This window comes from Equus quagga, chromosome 17, assembly GCF_021613505.1.
Source record: "Equus quagga isolate Etosha38 chromosome 17, UCLA_HA_Equagga_1.0, whole genome shotgun sequence".
Taxonomy (NCBI): Eukaryota; Metazoa; Chordata; class Mammalia; order Perissodactyla; family Equidae; genus Equus; species Equus quagga.
In genome coordinates this window covers 14,108,579-14,116,497 of record NC_060283.1, presented here as the reverse complement: position 1 = coordinate 14,116,497, position 7,919 = coordinate 14,108,579, and the positions used below count along the sequence as shown (strand labels likewise).

Genomic DNA, 7,919 nt, shown 5'->3' with positions numbered 1-7,919 from the left:
CCATCAGTGGTATTTCTGTGATTTTTGCATGTAAATCCATCTCTGCACTTTTGTTCAATTATTTGTAAGGATAGAGATATATTATCTCCAAAATACTTTTAGCTAGAACAACCTTTTAAAATTACAGTTTATTGTTATGCCCACGTTAAATTCAGAGAATACTGATAGAAAGCATACATTGGACATAATGATGGCTCTAAGCACAACTACTATCCAGATCCTCTTTTCTCATTGCTATAGGGCATTCACCTAATCCACAAATGACCCCAATCGAAACAGTACAGATGTGACTGAATTTATTCTTGTGGGGATAGCTGATGACCCAAAACTGCAGACTCCACTCTTTATAATGTTCACTCTCATCTATCTCACCACCCTGGTTTGGAACTTGGGGATGACCATGTTGATCCTGCTGGACTCTTGTCTCCACAGTCCCATGTACCTCTTCCTCAGTAATCTCTCTCTAGCAGACTTTCATTATTCCACAGCTGTCACTCGATAGCCGGATTCCTTGTAGGAAACAAGGTCATTTCCTACAATGCATGTGCTGCTCAGATAGTTTATTTTTCAGTCTTTCTCACTGTAGAAAATTTTCTCTTGGCTTCCATGTCCTGTGACCATGATGCAGCAGTGTATAAACCACTACATTACACCACCATCATGGCAACAAAGGTGTGTGTGTGTCTGGTCATAGGTTCCTATGTCCTTGGTTTCCTGGAGACTTCCATCCACACTGGGGACTTATTTCAGTCTCTTTTTCTATAGATCCAATGTGATCAATCACTTCTTCAGTGATGCTCCCACTCTCCTGGCTCCCTCATACTCAGACAACTGTATCAGTGAGATGGTTTTATTTGTTTTGGTGGACATCAATGTCCTCCTTACTATTTTGGTCATCTTGATCCCCTACCTGTTTATGTTTGACATCACCCTGAGGATACACTCATCTGAGGGATGCTAGAAGGCCTTTTCCACCTGTGCTTCCCACCTCACTGCCATCTTATATGGGACAGACATCTTCACATACTTACAACCCAGCTCCAGCCATTCCATGGACACAGACAAAATGGCACCTGTATTTTATGCCATAGTCATTTCCATGCTGAACCTGCTGGTCTACAGCCTGAGGAACAAAGAGTTAAAGAGTGCCGTTCAAACGGCTTTTGGGAAGGGAAAGTCCACTCTGATAGCCAATAGTGCTTGCATTCACAAGTCCCATAAGAGTGTAGCAAACAAAGAAACAATTTTTAACCAGCTATCCTTCCAGGGCTCAGTGCAGAGGGAACAGACAGAAATGCCCATCTCCCAGCCTTTCCTCCAAAGAGATGTATTTATATTCTTTAACACTGATGGTCAGTTTTCTAATTTAGCATGCATCTAGAGGATGACTGTGATTTTCCCCAGAGACTGTGGATGCCAGCAGATAGTACTTCTGCCTTCTCACTCGAGATAGCTACAAATTGTCAGTATCTCCCTGGAAGGAGCTGGTACTCATGTCTGGTACCCCAGCTATTGAAACTGCCACCCAAGGGACAGGTCCCTGGATAACCTGGCTCTGACAACCAGTGAGACTTGCACTCATGAGTCCCACATGACTATAGCAAAAAAAGAAGCAGTTATTCATCAGCGCAGGAGCATCTCCCACCCCTAGCTATACATCCAAGTCCAGCACAAAAGGAGCAGGCCAAAAAGCTCATCTCCAGTTTCTACCTGGAAGGGCCCTAACTATATACTTTTCCAGCTACTGCCTAAGGAATTGGCTTCCAACAAGCCTGCATCTAGGTTCTAATTGACATCCTCCCCTTTTGGAGACTGACAGATTTCGGCACACCAAGCATAACTAGGAACCACTAAGAACGAAGAAGGAAGCTTGGACTATCACAAGGTTTGAGAGACAACCAGGAGGTCACACTGGGCTGATCAATAAGGTTCATCTCCTACATGAGACCACCTGTCAAGATGAGGAGAGTTGGTTATTTTATCCTCTGTGTAGGAACCAACAAAGAGCGTCAGGGGAAATGATGAAATAGAGGAATATGTTCCAAACAAAATTAGAAGACAAAACTCCAGAAAAAGACCTTAATAAAATGGAGACAAGTGATTTACCTGATAAAGAGTTCAAAATAATGGTCGTTATGTTACTCACCAAGGTCAGAAGAACCATGAATGAACAAGGTGAGAATTTCAACAAAGCAATAGAAAATATAAGAGTGCCAAACAGAAATCACAGAGCTGAGGAATATAATAACTGAACTGAAAAATTCAATAGAGGGGTTCATCTGCTGACTAGATCAAGCAGAAGAAAGGATCAGAGAACTCAAAGACAAGGCAGTAGAATTCATCCAATCAGAGGAGAAAAAGAATAAAAGAATAAAAAAGAGTGAATATAGTATAAGGTACTTATGGAACACCATCAAGTGGACCAATATATGTATTACAAGGATCCCAGAAGGAGAAGAGAGTGAGAGAAGGGCAGAAAGCTTGTTCAAAGAAATAGTCACTGAAAAATTCTCTAACCTGGGGAAAGAAACAGACATCCAGATCTAGGAAGCTCAGAGAGTTCCAAATAAGATATATCTAAAGAGCCCCACATTGAGACACATTATAATTAAACTGTCAAAAGTGAAAAACAAGGAGAGAATCCTAAAAGCAGAAAGAGAAAAACAGCTTGTTGCAAACAAGATAACTGCCATAAGACAATAGGCAGATTTTTCAGCAGAAACTTTGCAGACCAGAAGGGAGTGGCACAATAAATTCAAATTGCTGAAAGAAAAAAATTGCCAACCAAGACAGTCTACCCGGCAAAGCTGTCATTCAGAATTGAAGGAAAGGTAAAGACTTTCACAGAAAAGCAAAAGCTGGAGTTCATCACCACTAGACCAGCCTATAAGTATTGGTAAGGAGACTTCTTCCAGGTGACACTTTATATTTGTATTCTTCCCTCCCACACATATCAGTTATCACTGACATTGCTTTAAGTTGTTAAAATAGACAGTTAAAAATAAAAGATATTTCAAGTAAGCCTTATGGTAACTGCAAAGCAAAAGCCTATAGTAGATACATAAATGATAAAGAGGAAGGAATCTAAGCATACCATTGCAAAAAATCATCAAATCCCTAAGGAAGAGACAAAGGGAAGAAAGGAACAAAGGAATTACAAAACAGCCAGAAGACAATTACCAAAAAGGTGATTGTAAGTCCATACTTATCAATAATTACTTTAAATATAAATGGACTGAATTCTCCAATCAAAATACATAGAGTGCCTGAATGGATTAAAAAACAAGATCCAAATTTATCTTGCACAAAAGAGACTCACTTCTACTTTAAGGATGTACACAGACTGAAAGTGAAGGGATGGAAAAAAATATTCCATGCAAATGGAAACCAAAATAAAGCTGGGTTAGCTATACTTAGAATTTTTAGGGCAGTGAAAATGCTCTGTAGGATACTATAATGATGGATACATGCCACTGTACATTTGTTCAACCCTACAGAACGTACTACACAGCAGTGAACTTTAAGATAAACTATGGACTTTGAATGATTATAAGTTTAGGTATGTTATGTCCTCATCTTCAATCATCTCAAAGTATTTTCTACTTTATCTTCTGATTTCTTCTGGTTATTTAGGAGATTGTTAATCAATGATACATATCTGTGCATTTTAAGGATTATTTCAAAAATCAAGAATAGTATTTACTTCATGGGAATAAGTGTGAGGGAATCAAGGAACGCTTTGATGTAATGCCCTATATTGGCTCTATTTCTGGAAGTTCAATATAGATATATATGCATATAGAGTTAAAATGCATATTTATGTTTATATATAAATTTTTTTGTATATATACAAATATATACATATATACACAGATATAATATATACATAGGTTAAATATAAACTATGTATATAATGTATATAGAGAGTTCATAAAACATATATGTCATATAAACATTTTATGTATCAATAGCTTAATTTTTAATAGATTTTATTTTTTAGAGCACATTTAGGTTCACAGCAGGGTTGAGCAGAAGGTCGAGAGATCTTCATATACCTCCAGTTCCCACACACGCATAGCCTCCTCCATCATCAACATCTTTCAACAGAGTGGTACATTTGTTACAAATGATGAACCTACATTGACCCATTTTGAGTCATTTTTGTTTTGCTGACAGAACCACTTTAGTATAGACTCGTTGGAAAATGGTTGTCTCAATTTTTGTTATCCAAGAAAGCTTTATTTTCTCTTCATTTTTAAAAGATATACTTTTTATAAGATTCTGGCTGCATTTACTTTCAGTTCTTTAAAGGCATCATTTCACTCTATTCTGTATTCCATCACATTTGTTGAGAAATTAGGTGACAGTGTCACTGCTACTGTTTTTGACAATACTATTTATTTATTCTGTGGCTGCTTTTTCGCTATTTTTAATTGTTACTTTTATGATGTCTTTAGGTGTATTTTATTTTTATTTTTGAGATTATTTCAATTATTGAGTTATAGTTGACTTGTAACATTGTTTAAGGTGTATGTGTTGATTTGATACATTTACATATTGTAACATGATTATCACAATAGTGTAACTTAACACTTCTATCACATCATACAATTATCATTACTTTTTTGTGGTGAGATCATTTAAGATCTAGTCTCTTAGCAACTTTGGAGTATATAATACAGTATTGTAGATTATAATCACTAGGCTGTGAATTACATCTCCAGAATTTATTCATCTTCCAGTTACAGGTTTGTACTCTTCAAACATAGACCTTCTTGAAAAATGCCATTTAATAAAGATACTTTTTTCTGTTTTGTTTTGGAAAAAACTTGGCAGGTACTCTTTAAGTATTGTTTCAACCATTATTATCTCTCCCCTATCTTTCTTAGTCTCTAACGCATGTACAAACAACCTTTTCACCATATCCCTTAAGGTCTTTTCTTTAATTTCTATCTGTATTTTGCTCCATTTTTTAGCCTGGATATTTTCTACTGAGCTCTTTACTAGTTTACACTTGTGTTGTATCTAATACAATTTAAGCAAAATATTGAATTCTTATACTTAGTAAGAAAGTAGGGAGTTTACCCCAAACCATTTATTTCCTCTCTAGTACTTTGACTCTTATATTCATGAATCCCTCAGTTATTCCTTAATGCTTTTACATGGGGCCTGCCTGGTGGCACAGCAAGTTAAGTTCGCATGTTCTGCTTCAGTAGCCTGGGGTTCACTGGTTCAGATCCCAGGTGCGGACCTATGCATGGCTTGGCGAGCCATGCCGTAGCAGGCGTCCCACATATAAAATAGAGGAGGATGGGCACAGATGTTAGCTCAGGGCCAACCTTCCTCAACCAAAAGGGGAGGATTTGGAGTGGATGTTAGCTCAGAGTTAGTCTTCCTCAAAAAAAAAAATACTTTTACACAACTTTTAAAGAAATATACTTAGTTTCTACAATTGTTCTTACTGGCTGAATTAGACTGTTTTCTACCTGGTTACAAGCCCTGATAGTCCTTTTTACTAAATTATATGCCAGATTTCTCAGCCATGAGATGACCCATGAAAGAGTTAAGATCACTGTATGTACATCCCATAACTCAATCTACTTCTCTTCTAAGTAACAATTATCGCAACTCTATGTACTGTTTCACTTATCTTATTAAATGCTGTAAATAGGATTGTAAATAGCTTCATGAGGACAATTAGTTGGTATGTCTGTCCACTGACTTTTGAAATGAGTTGATTTGAAAATTCCCTTACATCTGGAAGAGGAAGGAGAGATGGACATCTGTTTTTTTTTTTTCAGTTAACTCACTGGATGACTAAGTATTCCAGATTATCACCTTCTTTATTTAGCAAATATAAAGTTTCTGAAGTAAATCCAGACTATTTTATCATACTACTAGACTCTATATCTGTATCTATCTATATATTACCTATCTGTCACTTATCTATAATCTATCTTTTCCCAACCATATCTCATCTCATTCTAACTGTACTATATATTGTCACACTGTGACATAGATAATATCAGTATCCCAACTTTATCACAGGTAATTTTCAAAGGTGTCACAGATAAAAAATTGAAAAGTCTGGTATTTAAAACCAGATGTATTTCTTTGCAGTCTGTGTTCACAAGCATCACACTATACTGATGCTGGTAACAACATGGACCTAGAGGGAAAAAAGTTTGTGATTCATTTACAGTAGTGAGAACAGCAGGTATTCCTGCTGGGACAAAACAAAAAGACATTAGTCATGTGGGATGGTGATGACTGAGACATGAACAGGCTGAATACCTTGGTGTAGGAGTATAACACTCACTCACATCTCAATAGAGAAGAGGTTAATTATTCAAAACCTCTAGGTAAATCATAAGAACGACTCACATTAACATGGATTTTTAAACCCATAGGCTGTAAGTAATTCTTTAAGGATATGATAGATACTCCTTAAAATGGAAATGGCTTTTCTGACAATTATCCAGGTTCCCAACAGATAGTTTCCAATTTGAAGCTAATTTTGAATTGCAATGGTTATTACTTCTGGCAGGACAATATTTGAGCTATCCTTATAACATGCCTATTCTGGTCATGTGACCCAGACCAATAACCCTGATGATTTTTTTGGTATTGAGGATAGATGTTTTTGTTTGGTTTTATTCAAGTTTTATTCTGGGAGGATGCTGAAATGGAATATGCCAAGGAAGAGGGCTTGCTGCCTATTGGCTTCTTTTAGATTCTGCCAACTTTTTTGAAATTTGGGGTCGTTAGTACATACTTTTCATTTTTCTTGGAATGATCTTTTTCACACTGGTTCTTTGTCACTTGTAGGCCTGGCTAAAATGAAAACTCTGGACTTTTTCTCTTGGCTTGAGGTTCTCCTAACATCAGACAATGGCCACAGCTAGAAGCTTGCTTCTTTTTTTATTATAACTGTACAATTTTGTCTTCATAAATGTATTATACATGCAAATTTATATATGAAATGCTGTGAGTCAATTGTGATAATTTGAATCATATTTTAAGTATACACTAAACTTTTCAATCAATCATAAAGTTATTGATCCCCTCTTCAAAAAAAAAAGATTCCTGAGACTGAGAAAACATTATAAAAAGCCAATATAAAGTAAATTTCTTCTTTTCTCTCTCATTTTCCATGCAGTATTACGTTTATTCTATACATAATTATATATATGGAATTTTGTTCTACATATAATTACATGCTTCTTCAGATGTTTCCTCGTTCAGTGTCTATCTTCTGCATTAGACTTAAGCACCTTGATTTCAAGAATGATGTTTATTTTGTGTAAGTCTGTATTCTCAGGGCTCATGATTGTGGCTGAAACACATTTGGGATCAATAAACAGTTAAATGAATTCATACTTCTTTTGAATGGTACAATATTTAAAGGGAATTAAGGGAAGCACTAATTCTTGGGGTACACTCGTCTTGTTCAATGACAGAGCCCACATCTCTATCACCCAATATTTATGTCAAATTGCAGCTTTTAGGTCATACTGTGGTTCTATTTGTATATTACCAATAAGAATAACTGCAAATAGTGTAAATACACCCCTGATCTCCCTCAACAAGCATAGCTGGATCCCCCTAGATGCTTTAATCAGTTTTTCTCTAATTAGGTGAGACAAGGAGCTTTGTAGCCCTCATAGGGTATTTGTCCCATGAGAGTTCCATGACTATAACTCCCACCTGAATCCCATTAGTTAACCTTTGAAATCTCCACATGACTCAATTTGGCCTCATATTAGAGGGTGCAGCCCAAGAACCAGAATTACTTTGGCCATTCCTTTATTCATCTCATTTGCTAATAGTTGTCTAGTAGCAATAGGACCTTCCGCCAAACTGTGATATTACTAAGAGCATTTGATAATGTCCAGGGAAAACAACCTCAAATAATAGTG

General features: G+C 36.4%; 1 pseudogene; it reads left to right on the top strand.

Moving 5' to 3' along the window:
* The first annotated feature begins 259 nt into the window (after positions 1–259).
* LOC124229066 (olfactory receptor 5B12-like) lies at positions 260–1,381 on the top strand (annotated as a pseudogene).
* The last annotated feature ends 6,538 nt before the right edge of the window (positions 1,382–7,919 follow it).